We start from the raw sequence: 15,699 nt of genomic DNA, 5'->3' as shown, positions 1-15,699 counted from the left end.
TGCCTCTCTTTCATCATCAGCTCTAGCCCTCTGCGTTTCGCTAGCTCACGTCCTCCTCCTCCTCCTCCTCTTAGCCAGATTGCTCCAGTCGCTCACAAGGGGGAGGCTGGACTCAGGAAAAAAAAGGCGGCTGCTGCTGCTGCTGCTCGCATTCCTGCTGCAAGGGCCTCCCCTTCAGACGGCCTTTGCCAGAGCAGAACTTTTAAAAATGCTGCAAATAGGATCTTCTTTTTTCCTCTGCTTTATTTAACCCTCCTCTTCCACCGTCTAAGAGCGGGGCTCGTTTTCCGTCTCTCCTGCGCTGTGCTCGGCTGTACTGTATATCGCAATGTTGAGGTTAAGGCTCCAAGTGTTTTCCCCTCCGCTGATCCTTTTTTTTCTTTTTCCTCCCTGGCTTTTTTTTCCCCTCCGTTAAAGAAATAGATTTCCTTGACTAAGCGATGAATCGGCCTTTGCTAGTTTGTATGCTGTGAGAATGAAGGCTTTTATTTGTCATTTCTCTCCCCCGAGTATCAGTGCACAGTGCTGCTTATGGAGCAAGCTCCTCGCTCTTGCTGGCTTTCTCTTTAATAGAAACGTATTTTTAAGGGCTTTAGGTATCTGCGCCATGTGAAATAGGGCGGATGATATCCCTCCAAACCCCCTGTAATTTGACCATGGCTGAAATGGAAATATTGGGGGGTGGGGTGGGGAGGGCAGGGGGCTGGATTGGGGTAGGGGGTGCACAGGCTGTTTCGTCCTTGCAAACCTCTCCCCCTGCTTTTCTCTGCTGAGGAGGGAAAAGGGGATGTGCAGTAAAATGCCGTCTCTGGGACAGGTGCCAGCTCCTAGACAAAAGAAGTAAAATAGGCGGTAAAGGGGGGGGTGTGGGGGGGTGGGTGGGATGGTGGAATTAATAGCCAACAAAAATAGGAATCGAACATCTCCGAGAGGCAGCACTGGCGAACGCGATGGTGCCTAACTGCCCTTTTTGCCGAGTATTTTCTTAGCGATGGGTGGAAAGCAGAAAGTTGCGGCATACTTTTTATTCTCGTCTTCTCTGCAGACGTTTGAAAGCGTGAAGGGAGGGTGGAGGGTGCCTCCCCCCCCGCCTCCCCCCCCGCCTCCCCCCCCCCCCCGCTTTTTCCCTCCTTTCTACTGAATTATTCATAGTGTCAATGGTGAAGCCAGGACTATTAGCATGCATCAGACATGCTGTTTGTCTGTTTGCTAACATTCTTCATTCAAGACTTGTTAACTACCAGACAAGCTTAACACGCTTCTCTTTTTCCCCTCCCCTCCTCTCCTCTCCTCTCTCCCTCCGTCTCTCCCCCCCCCCCCCCCTTCCCTCCCTCCTTCCCTCCCTCCCTCCTCTCGCTTTTCCCTTCCCTTCCCTCCCTTTCATGCCACCCCTCGCAGCCGCCCATTGTTGCTGCCGGGCGCTGGCAGCCGGGGGCAGTTGTGGCAGGGGAGCGGGCGGCGGAGGAGCCGGCGCCGGTTGCTAGGTAAGGACCGCCTTCCCCTCCTCTCCCAGGCCTGCGTGCACTTGCAAGGGCGAGAAATGCCACAGAGCTAGCTCAGTGCCTTCTGCCTGCTTTTCCAGGAGACTGCAGAGCTGCAAGGTGAACACCACCACCACCAGCACCACCACATCGGCGGCTCCCCGAGGCTGGCTTCCCACCCTGCGCAGGGTAAGCTGCTCCCCCACCGCCTTCCCCGCTCCCCCTTGACGTGCACCAGCATTTCGCGTTTGTGTACCGCTACGATGGCGTGAGCGGCGAGTAATTACCAAGTAGGAAAATTAAGTTTCAGAAACTACGTGGGTATTGGCAAATTGGCTGGCGTCTGCCTATTAATTTATTATTAACCAGTAGTACCAGTTATCAGCCCGGCGAGGTTTAGGCTCATTCAGGATGATTGCTTGCTAGCTATTAGGGATGTGATATACTAATATTTGCTATTGTTGCTGGTTTTTAGGTTCTCTTCTCCCTCTCTATGAAGTCTGCCCCTCCCTTTGCTAGTCTGTTTAAAAGCAGCAAGCTTCATTTTCTTAGCAGACAAAGGTCGATCACAGCTTTTATTTCTGAATGCAAATGTTCTAGGACTTGTGCCAGTCTTGCCTTCATTGATTACAATATAGCTTCTTTCTTGAATGGCATTCCCCCTTCCAGTTAAAAAAAAAAATAGGAAGAAGCTCAAGAAAAGAAACTAAGTTGGGTGGTGCAAGTTTTATATTTATTGAATATTTCATTACATTTGAAACATTATTAAACATCCCTGTGCAGAGCAGTTCTAACACAGATGCCTACAAGTATGTAGGGTTTTATGCCATTTGTGTGTGTTACACAGGAGGGTACGTGTTTGCATTTCTCAACTAGAATTTTTTAAGGTAACTGTGTGATGATCTTCAGTAATTGTATCTCATTACAATTACGTTTCCTGATTGTCTTAGCAATGTGAATTTGGACATAAATATTTTCAGGGTTTGTCTTTAAATTTTAGAATACCTGGAATTGTTCAGGATTAGTTTACAATTACCATTTTTATCTTATATTTTTAAAATACTATTTTTCATGGCCTTTAAAGGTCCGTAAGTGCCATAAGTGTATTTTCTTCTTTATCTTACGTGCGCGTACGGGCACATGCTCGTGCACACTCCCACTCTCTTTCTCTTGCTCTTTGGGTGTTAATGAAGGAATTTATTTTAAGTATAATACTTAAATGTTAGAGTAATGCCGTTTATAGTTCAAAGTAGCATGTGGATGTAGATGCACTGAGTTAGGCACAATTTGGCAGATGGTTATACACTTAAGATTTATTACTACTATGAAATTGCCAGACCTATTATAATACTTACTTTGTATTCTCTATATATACAAGTGCATGTGCAAATTAAAGTATTTGGAAATAAATATATTTTAAAGACACTTTATGAGAAAAGTAGTTCTTTCATATATATTTGTAGAACAAATGCTTTCCTCGACACTGAAAAAAATGGAATGTTTATGTAGAATATTTTAATCTTTTCCCTTTAATTTAATTTATGTCCAGGAATTAAAGTAAATAACAAATCTAAATAACTTTGGGGCTTTTTTCTCTACACACCACCCCCCCCCCTCAAAATAATTAGAAAATACCTAGTCCCTTGTACAAAAATAGTTCTAAATGCAGGCCATTGACAGCATTGTATCACAACCATCTCTGTATTGGCATTGCATTTGAACTGTTTTATGGCAACATAAACTGAAACACAACTCATAACTTTAAGTAGTAAAGCAGTATTTATTGGCCGATCACTGTAACATTCTCTGCTTACTTTGAGCTTGAACTGTGTAGATTAAGAAAGGATTTTAGGAACGTATGGCTTGGTGATAGCTAAAATTAATTTCTTTGAAGTACTTTTTAGAGGCCTGTAGTAGCTGCACAGTACAATGCAAGTAAAATGTTAGTTGGGGGTTTAACTTGTAGTTGTTATAAAAGCACAAACTGCTAAACAGTCTTCACTGAGAAATTTCAGAGCACTCGGTGATGTTGCTCCTAGTGACGCTGTATATCTGAGGATTTTTTTTTCTTTTTTTTTCCTTAGGTTGCAATACTTGTTGGGGTTGTTTTGTTGCGGTGGTCTAGCACTTAAAGGAATATAAGATTGCTTCTGGTGTATTAGTTCATTATTTTGTAGTGGCTTGCTAGAGACGATTGCTGTGAAAGTAAAAGAAGCAGAATTGCCTTATTACTGGTTTATTTCACAGTGAGGATTTCCTATAAGCATGCTGAAGTGAACATAGTGCATAAAGATCATGCGTACGTTAACTGAAGAGAATTAAAATCTGTTCATTAGATTGGTGAATGTCAGGTTTTAAACTTAAAATTTTTTTTAGCCTGTAACTCGAAATACAGCTGCTGATAGAAATACTCAGCTCCTCAGATGAATGCCTTCAGGAATTATGCACATGAGCTACAGCATTTACATTTTGAAAGTATTTTGTGTCGGTCTACCAAGATTCTCATACAAAATGTTTGGTGCATGGAATGAGAAATTAAAAGCATAGACAATACTTTGCTGAATTAAAAGATTTTTTTTATAGCTAGCTAGCATGAAGTTTTGCATATTTTCAGATAATAACCGAGTGAAACACAGTGAAAATAATCATAAGATGCACTGGTTTTGCTCCAAACTCAGCCTTTCTCCCTCACCCTCATCCTCCAAATGGATTTTTATCCTCCAAAAGGATATTTAAGGTGTTGCTGATAAATGAACAGTCTATTATTCTTAAACTCCCACCGATCTTGACTAAAAATATGGCTTTTACTGAATGGTACTAACACAGCGAAAGTGGGGAACGTGAGGGAAAGGTACATACGTTCTAGGCCTGTGAGTAATACAGAGTGCTCATCAGAGAGCACTGCTACGTGCAAGGCAGGGAGCAGCTTGCACTGAAACAAGGGGAGCGTAGAGCGCAGCATTTTACATGGATAGGTGGGTTACGATGTGATGGTTACTTTCAGGGATAGTAAATGGGATGTGCGACGTCCTTATTCAGGCTAAACTTTTTTAAATTAACTGGAATTTTGCCTGGATGAACATTGCTGGATTTGGATCAGGTTAAGGGAGATTTTATTGTGGGTAAAGAAGAGGGAAAAGGGAGGAGGTGGAGAGGAGAAAGGGAATGAAGCAGGAGTTTTCGATGTGGGTGCAGTCCGGAGTTCTCTCTTTGTTGAATATAGAAGATAACGTAAGACTGTAAGGCTGGATTATATTTTGTATGGTTGTATTGGTACAGCACTGCCTTCTCCTAGTACGTGCCAAGTGTTCATAAACATTTTGTATCCACTAAGGATGAATACAAGGAGGACTGGAAGGAATGCCTTGTGTCATCCAGTTTTCTTTTGAGGGAAGAAAAAAAAAGAATAAAAATTTGGGGTGTCTGTGGTGTAATTCACAGCCGCTCAGGGTTTCAGCAGCTCCCTTGCAGGCAGAATGATTTCACTGTAATCGGCCCTCGTCCATGTGCCACAGTATTCCTGTGGTGTGATAAACCTCGGCAGGGCCTTGTACCTCCTACAGCAGCGTTCAAAGTCTCCTGTGCACATGGGCGCTCAGGGCATGGGCAGGCTTGTGATTGTGACACCTTCCCTCAAGAAAATGGAAATACATTCTAATTAGGCATTTTTCCTACTAACTGTATCAGTTGCTCTTAGCTTGAAACAGGTGCAGGTAGTCAGCCCTGCCTCCTCCTCCCCCCGCAATGGCAAGTGTCGTGGAGGTCTAATATATATAACAAAGCAATACTGCCATACAGTTTTAATTTTGATTTATGGCACCTGTGCCTGTCTGAGAAGGAAAAAAAATATTTTAGAGATATGTTTGCATGACTTTGTTTCTCAAATAAGACATACTGTAGAACATGTTTCTTCGTAGCTACATACGTGTTCATACAGCATGCATGCTTGTACAATGCATTTGATTTTCACAAAGATAGGCATTCATTTATTCAGTGTGCATGCAGCTAGCTAGACTTAAAGTTGCAGCCAGAAGACAAAAAGTTGAAATCTGTAGCCAGCTCAATCGACATTCATAAGCAGAGTGATTCCAGTAGATATAAAATGGTGGGGTAGATGTTTTCAAGTGCACAGGCACTTTTGCAAGTCATAAGTTTATACTACTGTAAACTGTACTCGCTGTGCAATCTGTACTTGTTTATGCATTTAACTCCATGCCTGATCCACAGTAGGATGAATTCTGTTGAGTTTGATGGGCTTTGGAACAATCCCCCTCTACCCGGATATTCAGTAACGTAGTATGTATGTACATTTGTGGAATCACTAATAAATCTGGCCTATAACTTCTCACTAATGAGCAAACCTGTTCGTGATTTTCTTAGGAACAATGCAGAAATTTGTCCACAGGTATTTCTGTGCTCACATAGAATATTTCAAATGTCCTAGTGACCCCAGTACTAGTAGGATTTCATTAAAAATGGACTTACTGTCTCCAGAATAGAACATAATTCTGTTCAAGATGCCTTGATTTGTAAGTGGATATGCAGGAATAAAGTGCCCAGAATCAGGCCTTTTGCAGCCTGTCTTTCCAAAAAAAAAAAAAAAAATACACCGTCAAATGTATGATCTCATCATTCTGAGTTGCCCTTTGTAAAAACAGTCTTTTTTTCACAGAAGATTAGTGTTACCACTTGCTTAGTAGTTGTACGCTCTTCCTTCTTGCATACATTTGAAATTTGCTATGCCGTACCTCTGGAAACAAAGGATCTGATCCAAAGGCCTCTGAAGGCGACGGGGGTTTTTCCATCGACTTCAAATGGGATTTGGATTAAGCCTATATACATAATAATTTGCAATAACGATCTGACTGTTATAGTGGCTTTCAGGGTCTTCCACAAAACTTTTCAAAACTCTTATAAAAATTGTCCAGGAATGGTACTTTGAAAGACATGTCTAAGCATTGGTCATGTTTTATTAAAAAAAAAAGGGGGGGGGGCACCTCCAAAGAGCTTCATCTCACTGATGCTCCATATGAGAGTTTTATGAACTAAAATAAAGAGTGAACGCTGGTTCCATATTTGCTATGTAGTTGGTGCATTACCTTATGCATTCTTTATTTAAATTAGGGCAGTATTTTTGGAAAGAGTCTATAGATTTAAGATGGCAGTGTACTGCTTATTTATTTTTACGCACATAAGTTTAAATTAACCTCAACTGTTGTATCCTGTTATCTGCCAAAGAAAACATTTAGCTCCTGTCCAGTCTCTCTGGAGTTTCAAACTGATTTGCTCTTTTTAAACTTGTTAAAACACAAACAGAAAAGTAAACTTATTTGGATGAAAATTTTGCAAAGAGGAAGGAAGAAGAGCTGAGGAAAAATTATTTTATTACTATAAAAACCAATATACCTTCATTAAATATTAATTAAGTAGTAATTTTCTGTAGCCTTTGATGGATTGTGTTTGAATTGCTGACTGATATTTTGTAACACTTAAAATCTGAAGGTACACTTAGCATATTGCCCTTGTATTCAGATACCTGAATACAGATATGTTTACTGTGGCATTCATTCAGCTCCTGAAATTCTTTTGTCAATGAAAGCAGACATTTCCAGAAGGCGAAGGCAGCTTCAGTTTTAATAATGGAAGAGAACACGTGGTTTTATAACTACAGACACAAATATTTTTAGAATACCAAATTAGAAAAAATAGCATTGTTTGAAAGTGGTCTTGTTTCCTTTATTGTCCTCTGGTGTTTTTTTTTTTTTTTTTTTCTTGTTTTAGGTAATTTCAAAAATAGAAAATACACTGGAAATAGTTGATCTCAGGAGCTAGAAAACAAGAAGCAGCACCATCAAGTCTATTTATTTTAATGCTAGAGGGGGCAGGCAGTGGCACTGAGTAGCTTAAATACGTGATAGCGTTTTTGTGTTTTACAACCATAGTAGGCCAAGATACTTCACACTGAAGTTAATTCATCAGAGAGAGAGGTCAGTTTGGGGTTTCTGTAAAGGTGATACACTTAATACTGATTTTTCAACAGAAGTTATATTATTCTTTCTAATACGTTGTTCACAGTAACTGGTCTTACAGAACTGCAGTAGACAGGTGATAGAAAAGACTTTGTTCTGGCCAGAAGATAAAGCTGTAGAAGAATTAATTTACATTTTCATCTGCAAAATGTGATAACTAGGAAGAAGTTAGACATGTTTACAGTGTTGTTACTTGTTTCAGTTTAGGAAGTACTGTGCTGGTGAACAGAAAGCTTTGACATCGACTTTTAAATGCATCGGTGATCTTTTCAGAATTAGTCTTCCTTTTTATTGGAACTCGCTGTGCAAAAGGGTATGGAAGCTATTTGATTGCATTCAAGAGATTTTGATCACTTTATTTGTTTTGCTACCCATACACAAAGCTGTGGTATATTTACTTCTACATTTGTATATACAGCAAGTATTATTTTCAAAAGATTTTGGTCTTTGATATATCATTCTTTTTTCTCTCTCTTTTTTTTTATTTTTATTTTTCTCTCTGGTTGCAGATTCTTTTTTTTAAAAGGAGAGTTCTCATTATATTTTTTGCTACCTTTGGCAGATGAGATGTATTGTCTTACTTGTCTATAGGAAACAAAATAGTATATCCAGTCCTGAGACAGTGGAAGGTCTCCCACAGGTATCAGAGAGTTTGGGATTATACTCTCAAGCCAAAGTACCGCTAAATGAAAAACCTTATATAGGAAGCCTGAACTCTTAAAGTGTATTGAAAGAACGCTGCACTCTGTGTGTAGCAGACCTTATGGACTTACGAAGTTAGCTTTTTACCTCCTTACTTTGTCTACTTTAAACCAAGGAGTGTTGACAGTCTTACTTTCTTGTTTTAAGGGACACAGCACTGGTATTCTTCATACTCCAGCATGCATTTATGAATTGCAGGGTGTGTGGGAGGGAATTGATCCCAAAATGGATGGAAACTCTGTTACAGGCCCAAAGGGTATGCATGTATAAATTTTGCTGCAGGGGTTCATCATGGGGTTTGGTTTTGTTTTTAGTGCAGTGTGAAGTATAGAGATTTTTTGGTTGCTTAGTTATTACGTGAATAAATCATTTACATTTTAAAATCTATTTTTATTAGTAACCATTTTTTTAAAATAGTTTTCCAACTCAGTCTGTTATGAAGATAGTTACCAGGTTTTAATTGAAGGTTATACATTTCTCATTCTATAATTATTATAGAAGGAGGAATTAACATGATCACATGGAAATTTTGTTTCTTAAATGGAGATTTACATTGATGGATTGAAGGTTTAAGGTGCAGATTTACATTTAAATTACATATTACATGACATTTACATTTTAAATTATACTAAACCAATTATTTCTACTGTCTCCTTGGTGCCTTCTGAATGTCTCTATAAAATTATTTCATTTAAAGTATAACCCACTCTAGTAGATACATATATGTATGTTTCACATATGAGGTAAGCGTATTTTTTGTATGGATGCATTCCTATTTGGTGTAAATAAAAATGAGGTTAAACATGTAATATTCACGTGCACACATTTAAGATGCTATTTAGTACTTTGTTTAGAGTGGCAATTACTTTCTTCTCTGTAACACAAAATGCTCTCAGGGGGTGGTGGTGGTGAACAGGATAAAAATGGGTAACCATCAGGCGCTTGTATTTTTTGCTCCAAAATGTTTTCAGGAGTCAAAACTTAAACTTAAGGCAAACAGCTAGGGAAGTGCTTGGCGGCAGATACAGCCAGCTGGGAACAAGGTGGTCTACACTTTCTAGAAATAGGGGATTGATCAGTGAGAGGGAAGCAAGCTGCAAGGTGGTTGTACCTGTTGTAAAGAGCAGGCCAGTGTGGCAGTCAGAAGTGACAACAATATGGTTATAACTTTCTGAGGATACTTTCACGCTTATGGAAGGTACTGTATATACACATCTGTATGTACTTGCTGGTGAATATTTCTTCAGCCTGTAACACTGCAGTCCTCATCTTGCCATCAGTTTTAGTGAGTTCGAAGGAACTTAAAGTATGAGTGTAATTCTCTTCCCAAAATAGATTTCTTTACACTGTCAGTTGGATATGGCTGTTTTGCACCCATATAAGGTTCTGGGTTGGACGCAGAAGCACTATAATTCCATTATTGTTAAAATAATTGCGGCAAGCCTTTCAACTTTTGATGCCTGCCGAGCTGAATACATGAAAGTATACACTTGCTTGGTGGTGGATTGAACTTCAGGTGGAAAAGGAGGGTGAGTGAGCCAGTATCAAATCCCCGAATTTTGAAACTTTCCTTGTCATCAGTATGTTCCGCCTGAGTTACAATGTAACCTAAAATACAGATTTACTGAATGTTCAGCAGGAAGAGCTAACAAGCTTTCATGAAGATGAATCTGTGAAAAACCTGGCCTATGTCTTAACTGTGTAAATTAGTTTTAAGGTCGCAAATAGTGGGAGAACAAATAGAAAAGTCTTGCAATTCACTTAACATCAAGAAATCAAGCTGAAAAATTACTTTGCTAGTGCACTTTCAGACTGTGTTACAGCTCTGTGTGAGCATTTTTGAAAAACACTTCCAATGAAAAGGTTTATCCAGGTGATCAATAGCTATGTTTCACATTACTGTCTAGTGGGCATTACTTCTAATGGCAATTAAAAAAATAAAGCCATTCTTCACAGAGTGAATTTCATCTCTTTGCAGATGACTAATTCAAGGCCTACATAGAGTTTAAGTCCCACTCAAACGATACAGCTTTTTTCTGTCCTTTATGTACCAGGAGGTACTACTACTGTAGAAGCCACTGGGAGAAATACTGGGTACAAAGAATAATTTTTATTGTGCCATTGAAATCACTGGGGTTAACTCTTTCTGATCAAAATAGTCTGCAGTCCTGAGAGTTTTATCTAGTCACTTTTCTATCCTTTAACATAATATCCTTTAATCCGTAAAATATGCATCTTAGACATGCTGTTGTCTAGAAATTAGACCTTGATGAAGTATTGATATGTGGGAGTGGTGGTGCTCTTGTCTGGAAAAATGAGTTAAGAAGTTGGGAGATTCTTTTACACTCAGCCTTGGGTGTAACAGTAAGAGCCTCTTCCAGTTTCCTCTTCCATCTCTGCCTCAGCACCTCCCCTTGTGAGTTGGAGGTAACCCTGACGTTGCTCGTGGGATTTCTTCTGTGAGAAACAGTTATTGTCTGAATAAACCACGTATAACATACATGTGGAGAACACTGAGCTGAGAAGGGAAAAGTTGTGGACTGTTTTGAAATGCAATGCCTACAGAATTTGAGGGGTTAAATACTGCTTTGTGCAAGACCGCATCTCATAGTCTGGATCTGTGTTGCAGCTGCTATTCCAAGTCTTTGACTTCCTTTGAATGGAGACTTTCACTCATAGCTTTAGGAGGCAACTCCTCTGCCTTGCAAGATTCGGTAGCATTCTTTACCGAAGTGGAAGGTTATGTGCTCTCTTGCTTACCTGCCATGAGGTATGTTTCATCACCACCATCTTGTAAATTAGTCGCTCTGTTTTATGCATTCATAAGTAATAGCAGAGATTGCACCACACACAGCACCTGCATGGATATAACCCAAATCGAAGTCTAAGTCTGATCAGAACAGCTCAACAGAAAGATGCTGTGAAATTGCCTGGTCTGTTGCCCTTCCAGTTTAGGATTCTGCTGTACAAATAATTAAAATCCAGTATGTTGATAGTATCTTAAGATTGTGTGGGGAAGTTAATTAGATCATTGACTAAAAAACAAAAAAAACCCCACCAAAACCGAACCCCTCAAGCCTTTATAGAATACTAAACAATGACCATGGTAACTAAAACTTACAGATCATAAAATTTTATGTGCTCCTTGCAGGATAGAAAACGGGGAGGGAACTTTTTAAAATAAAGACACTGATATGTTTTAGATCTTCTGTTTGCTGACTCTTTTTTGTCTGATTATTCCATTCTTTTTATCCTCCTGATTGCCTGAATGTAGGTGAGTTTGCAGTTTATTTCTTTTTACAGCAACCGATCCTCTGTATTAAGAGTTTAGTTTCTACAAGACACGCAAGTGTGCCTGGCTCGTGCAGCATTGGCATTGTGTAGCAAATTACAGTCAGCTCAAGTGAGCAGGCTTTCTCCGTCGCCCTGTCTATAATTTTCGTTCTCATCAAGGGCACAGCTACACTGGAGAGTGCCCCAGACACACACGTGATGCACAGAGTTGGGAAGCAGACGAGGATTTGACCGAGTGCAGAGAGCCACACTGGTTCCACCATGTGGACAGCTTCAAGCCAGCTAAAAGCTGTACTGACTGCTTCAGTTACTGCAGAAGGCTGTGTTTTAATGGGTACTGTAAAAACTGTTTGGGTGGGTGTGTCATGTCCCCCCCTCCCAAATTTTTAATAAGCGTACCTGTGAGAATCAAATCATGCAGATTCTTATGCATAGGGCTTACTTTTGCAGCCACCCACTGGTAGTTCCAGACTGTGTAGCTTCCATGTCCTCTCCACCCTCCTCCTGCTTCCCCTCTCCTCTTACCTGCAGCTGGTAAGGGCTGTGTGAAAAACAGTGCTTTGAACCAGAAGTGAAAATAACAGGAGTCCTACAGCCAGAGATTTCTGAAATGTTTCCTAGTAATCCTCTGCCCAATTTAGGAGCTTTATAGCCTGGTTATTAATGGTGCTGAAAATCTTCGGGTGAGTGCTGCTGGGCTCCATGTATGTTCTAGTGCTTGTGTTTAGGTGTCTCCAGCTGGTTTGTGAGTGCTTCTGGTAACCAGTCATCTTATATTCTAGTTACCCGCAGTATGAGAACACTTCCAGTCCAAGCTGTATGTAGGCATCCTGAGCACCAAGGAGTGTAAGCTGGCCAGGGTAGGCAGTTTCCCTCTTCAGTTTACAGTATCATTTGAGATTAAATGGGAGAAACTAGTGTGATCAACCTGAGGATTAAAAGAGAAGGGACAAAGGTTCTAGTTTGGACAGTTAAGTTGAGCAGGGTTTGTAACTACCTAAATGGAGTATATGCTGCAGTTTTTTCATGCAGTTTGCACAAGTTTTCAAAACTTCTGTTTTATTTTTGGGTTTTCACCACTCCTTCTTTATTCTTCAGGTCAGTGCCCATCCAGTCTCCAAAATTACTGGTAGGCAAGGCTATGGTAGTAGGAATTGTTTTGGCTTGTGCCTCTCCTCTGTAGTCAGTACCTGGTTTTGGCTGATGCTCAGATCAGAGAAGACAAAATGAGAAGTCCCCCTTTCCTTCAGCTCGGCAGATGGTATGCTCAAAATGATGAGCAAGTTACAGCAAACTGAAGCAAAGACCTGGGAACTCGTTGTGTCACAGACAAACTGACATGTTTTGAATGCGCTTTTTGAAAATGGGTGTTGATTGCCCTGGGAGTTTGTCAGAGATGATGAGATCTGCAAGTCCGCTGGAAATCTTGGTTAGCAATAAAATCAATAGTAAAACAATGTTTCAGTCTGTAGTCTCAGTAAGTCATTTCTTTAAATCTAACTCTTCTCCAGCCTGAAAACTTTTTTTCTGTTGGTTTTATTGAAAGACAGTATTTGAATAGTAAGTCATTGTTGCAAAGATTTTTGTAAGAAGCCCTTCCAGTAACAAAACTCTAAACAGCTTTTTTTTCCTTTGTGTCTGATTAAAAAAAAAAAGGGGGGGGAGGGGGGAGGAATTTTAAAAAGATACATTTTAATGCTACCTTGCAATCAGCAAAAGGTTCATCTTTAGTATGGAATATACATGTTACAGACCTTGTTTTAAATGGAAGCCAATTTTTGAGTATATATTTTATTTTATTCTTTTTCTTACTGTGGATCTTCTGCTGCAAATAATGTGGTCACTTGTACCTCTGTGACAGTTTTGCTAAGAGTAACGCCATGAGGCATTAAACCTCTCCCTAAAAGTATCTGGGCACTGGAAAACAGTAATGACATAAAAAAAAATATTTTTTTTGAGAAACAGAGACAGAGGGGAAAAATAAAGACAGCTGGGTGAAACATGTCTTTCTTTTGATTTTAAGAGTTTATATTTTATTTTTTCTAGTAATTAAGGTGCATTTTTCTTTTTAGGAACTAAAAATGCATCATTTTGACTTCTGGTTTGAAAAAGCAGAAGCCTTAAGTTTGCATATTCTGCAAGCTTTCATTTTTCACTACTATATTAATTTTGTATGTCATATTTTAAATTTTAAATTTTGATGTTGAAATCAATTGCTTTTGTAAATTATTCTTTAAAAAGGAGAAAAACCTGTATTTCAGTGCATTACATTTTACATAAAGTAAAAGACATGATTCCATGGCTGCTTCTGGTGAAAGAAAAGGTGCAATAGCTTCTGTAATTGCAGCATCAGACCCTGAGTAGTTGTCTTTATAGCAGCATTGCGATGGTGCAGATGTTGCCAGCACTGTAGTTTTTAGCAGGCTTCTGTTGTCTTAAAAGGTGAGAGAAGCTGCTATAAATAAATAACTATGATTGATTGTATTGTTGCTAGTGATTTTTTTGGAGTTACTACAGAAGTCGGTGTGCTTTGGGTTTTTTCTTCCATCTTAAATGCTATACCATTTAGTATACCTTTATTTAATTTGTCTCATCAGTGACACAGTCTCTTCAAGAGCTCAAGCTTTAGATTAAAATGTAGTTCTCAGGCAGAAAGAAACTGCAGTAAAAGTAGTTGTACTACTAGTTCATCCTATGATTAATAGCAAGAGTTCCTTAGAAGTTAGTCTTTGATTTCCTCTGTTTAATTGTAGCCCTAAGTGAAATGGGTTTTTGATTTATAGAAAATGCAAAATTGGGTACAGAAAGTTTTAAATTACAGTAACAGTAAAAAATTTCCCACAATAATCATCCCATATTGTTTCAATTCAAAAGAGCTAAGGCTTGATTTGTGTGGGAAAGAAGCCATAGCAGCCAAGTTCCACATTTGAAACTGGGGAGAGGGGAGGATCAATTACCCTCTTTTGAGGGTATAAAAATATGCCTGAACTTCACTATGTAATAATTTTATCATATATTCCCTCTCTGGAAGGGTGCATGCTAATTAATTAATTTAGAATAGTTTTTTTCTTAGATGGATACCATGTAAAAGTAGAAAAATTGTGTTAGGACATGCAAGAACACTGGTAAAAAAAGCAGAGGCTTTAGGAAAAGTGATGGCTTGTAATCATGATTGAAAATTAATCTTTTTTTCATAATATTTGCATTATACAAAATGGTTCAGTATATTGTTAAAGTTTTAATAACCCTAGTTTAATAACAGTAACTTTAATAACAGTAGTTTAATTCCTAAACTACTTTTTGGAAGTTCTGCATGGCTGATCTTGCTTTTGCTTCACCATGTTTATGTTGACTCTTTCTTTCCTTAAGAGTGCAGTTGAGATGTATGTTTACAGCACTAATCCTAGATGTTGAAATTCTAGATAGTTAAAATATATTCAGTGTCATTGAAGCTATCCTGAGGGAAATGACTTCGCTTTAATTGGAGCGAGACCAAATTCTGCTCTGTTTACAGGGGTAAATGCTGAAAAGTGCTATTCTGACCCATGGAGGTTTACATCTGTGTTCCTGAGAATGAGTTTTGGTCTTTCATGTTTGTTTTTCTGTGTACCACAATACAGTTTAAAATAATCTTGAAAATAATAATGCAGTTGTTATTTTCTTGTCTAATTTGTAGATTTTTAAAATCCTGCTTCTTCACAGTCTCTCCTCACATACAGTTTTTATTTTGGACAGACTGAGTTTACAATTTGAATATAAAATGCTGCGTCTACTCCCATTTGATTTGGCATCACCAAAATTTAAAATTTAAACATAAAGTGTAGTGTTGATCCATTTATAAGCATTTTCAAATTGTACTGCACTTCTTGGATAATTTATTGTAGTAACATTTTAAAGTCAGGTGAGCTTTGCTTTTGTGCTGTAGTCTGACAGTTTAATCAAGATACAAATTTAGAAACAAATCAGCACTGTCTTTTATATAGTGCCTCTAAATCCATGATAATTGGTACCAGACCTTGGTAAAAGAAAAGGATCGCCGTTTCATGCTACCAATACCAGTGGGTGTTGCTCCACAGCTGCATCATATAAGAAGAGAAGATGCAAGAAAAATTAAAGGATCCCCACATGCATTTTTCTGTAATATACCTTTTCCAGAGTATGAAGCTGATGGAAAATTCCCTTGAATTCAGTGT

General features: G+C 39.0%; 1 long non-coding RNA gene across 1 annotated transcript in view; it reads left to right on the top strand.

Moving 5' to 3' along the window:
• The first annotated feature begins 1,360 nt into the window (after positions 1 to 1,360).
• LOC114015886 (uncharacterized) overlaps positions 1,361 to 15,699 on the top strand; it is an 82,248-nt gene continuing 67,909 nt past the window's right edge. Inside the window, exons 1-2 of the long non-coding RNA XR_003560063.2 lie at positions 1,361 to 1,484; positions 1,583 to 1,670. This is a non-coding gene — a long non-coding RNA (uncharacterized LOC114015886). The remainder of the gene's footprint in view (positions 1,485 to 1,582; positions 1,671 to 15,699) is intronic.

Source organism: Falco cherrug, chromosome 5 (genome assembly GCF_023634085.1).
Source record: "Falco cherrug isolate bFalChe1 chromosome 5, bFalChe1.pri, whole genome shotgun sequence".
Classification (NCBI taxonomy): domain Eukaryota; kingdom Metazoa; phylum Chordata; class Aves; order Falconiformes; family Falconidae; genus Falco; species Falco cherrug.
The sequence above is the reverse complement of the archived record's forward strand: the minus strand, read 5'-3'. Positions and strand labels throughout refer to the sequence as shown.